This window comes from Schistocerca piceifrons, unplaced genomic scaffold (assembly GCF_021461385.2).
Source record: "Schistocerca piceifrons isolate TAMUIC-IGC-003096 unplaced genomic scaffold, iqSchPice1.1 HiC_scaffold_954, whole genome shotgun sequence".
In the NCBI taxonomy this organism is placed as follows: domain Eukaryota; kingdom Metazoa; phylum Arthropoda; class Insecta; order Orthoptera; family Acrididae; genus Schistocerca; species Schistocerca piceifrons.
Genome location: NW_025729228.1, coordinates 1,255,001 through 1,257,500, shown reverse-complemented (window position 1 = coordinate 1,257,500; position 2,500 = coordinate 1,255,001). Strand labels below are relative to the sequence as shown.

Below are 2,500 nucleotides of genomic sequence, written 5' to 3'. Positions count from 1 at the left end.
AACGGGGTCCGCCTCGGGACGCACGAGCACGCACGGGGCGGTCGCACGCCTTCGGCTCGCCCCACCGGCAGGACGTCCCACGATACATGCCAGTTAAACACCGACGGGCGGTGAACCAACAGCGTGGGACAAATCCAACTACGAGCTTTTTAACCGCAACAACTTTAATATACGCTATTGGAGCTGGAATTACCGCGGCTGCTGGCACCAGACTTGCCCTCCAATAGATACTCGTTAAAGGATTTAAAGTGTACTCATTCCGATTACGGGGCCTCGGATGAGTCCCGTATCGTTATTTTTCGTCACTACCTCCCCGTGCCGGGAGTGGGTAATTTGCGCGCCTGCTGCCTTCCTTGGATGTGGTAGCCGTTTCTCAGGCTCCCTCTCCGGAATCGAACCCTGATTCCCCGTTACCCGTTACAACCATGGTAGGCGCAGAACCTACCATCGACAGTTGATAAGGCAGACATTTGAAAGATGCGTCGCCGGTACGAGGACCGTGCGATCAGCCCAAAGTTATTCAGAGTCACCAAGGCAAACGGACCGGACGAGCCGACCGATTGGTTTTGATCTAATAAAAGCGTCCCTTCCATCTCTGGTCGGGACTCTGTTTGCATGTATTAGCTCTAGAATTACCACAGTTATCCAAGTAACGTGGGTACGATCTAAGGAACCATAACTGATTTAATGAGCCATTCGCGGTTTCACCTTAATGCGGCTTGTACTGAGACATGCATGGCTTAATCTTTGAGACAAGCATATGACTACTGGCAGGATCAACCAGGGAGCTGCGTCAACTAGAGCTGAGCAGCCGGCCGCCCGGGAGTGTGTCCCGGGGGCCCGCGCGAACACGCAAGCGTCCGCTCAATCATTCTGCAAACAGGAGGAGGCTGAGCTCCCCTGCACAATACACCTCGAAACCCTCTCAGGTCCCGGCGGCGCGCAGCGCCGTCCCAAGTACTTGGTCGGGTTCGAGAGAGGCGCAATCGCCCGGAGTTAGGCGAGTAGACGCTTTCGGTGCGACCACCCGTGCTCCCAACTGAGCTTGCCGCTGCCGACAGAGGCCCGGGAGCGTGCTGTCGTGGCATTGCCGGCGGGAGACAACACGCGCCACCTACGGTGACCGGCAGCTCCAACGCCAGCGCCACAGAAGGACAAAAGCCCCACTTGGGTGCCGAAGCGAACTCTCCCAGCACAGCGCACGCGCCAACACATCCGCACAGCTGCGATACAAACCACCAGCGAGAACCGCTGGGGCGACCGAGCAGCAGACGGCGTCGCGGCGCCGAGCGCCGGGCGGCGGCGCATCCTCAACGCACACAGTCCTCAATCGGACCAGCACACTGAAGATGTCCACCGCGCTTCGCACCGGGCCCGCGAGGACCTACTTTGGCCGCACGGCGCCGCGCGCAGGGTGCGCCGGCGCGCAGCTGCGACGCCTGCCGCGTCCGTCGGCCGGCGCGCCTGCCACTGGCCGCCCCCACCAGCCGGCTGTAGCGCGTGCGCCCACGCACCGCGCGGCCAGCACGCCGGGAGGCGCCCCCTCACCGGCCGGGGACGGTCCCACCCAGCCACCGCCGCGTATCGCTTCACACCCAGATGCCGTTCAGTTTCGTCGGCATGGTGGGTATCGCTGGAACAACCGGTTAGTACCTCAACCTATCGTCGCCATCACCGATTCACCCCTAGCGAGAACAACCGCACCACAACAGGTTACCATTTGTTCATTTGCGTAACTTCACCAGAAAACGCAGGCGTCCATCGCCATTTGCAACTTCCACGATTATTGCATGCCTGTGTCAGGTGTCACGCCACACTACGTCTGCCCACATACACGCAACAAAATGTGCACGCCTAGACAATACGTGGAAGGTGGCCCCCGTACGTATGCGATGTCCATTGCTCGAACGACTGTCAACCGGCCTCTGTAGCATGTCGCAGATATGGAACGCGGTGCACCATGCCATCACGGTGTGTGAGGAGAGACGACTAGGTCCGAATACATCAACAGACAGCTCATGCTGATCGCCATCCACGGCGTCCGTTCCTCCCACACGTCTCTATGGCGTACCACACTGCAATCCAGCTCTCATAGGGAGACGACACGTAGCTGCGTGCACAATATTTGCACTGTATGGTCCGCCGTTTTTGGGCGCAGTCGTTGTACGGTCACACATGTGCCACGATGTATCATTCAGTACATAAGGACGAATGTGCAGTACAGATTGTGGTTTACGCGTACGACATTAGCGGACAGTTGACACAGGCCGCACCACAACGTAGCCTGAGTACGTCGCATGCGGAGGGCATTGAACATGCAAAGTTCTCACCAACCAGCTTGCGAAGGCAGGGGGCAAGGTGGGGACGTGGGGAGGGGCGGCATGTACGTCCTGCTGCCATCCACATTACAGTGTACAGCAGGAGCATGTGGAAAGTGAGCAAGACTTGCAAGGTGTTTAACATGAAGCGATACACAGGGGAGCGGGGAGTGCGAGTAGCG

The 2,500-nt window shown here is 58.8% G+C and overlaps 1 non-coding gene across 1 annotated transcript in view; it reads right to left on the bottom strand.

Moving 5' to 3' along the window:
- Window positions 1-787, bottom strand: part of LOC124773597 — a 1,907-nt gene extending 1,120 nt beyond the window's left edge. The window contains exon 1 of the ribosomal RNA XR_007014839.1: window positions 1-787. This exon is cut by the window's left edge and continues 1,120 nt beyond it. This is a non-coding gene — a ribosomal RNA (small subunit ribosomal RNA).
- Window positions 788-2,500: the final 1,713 nt, after the last annotated feature.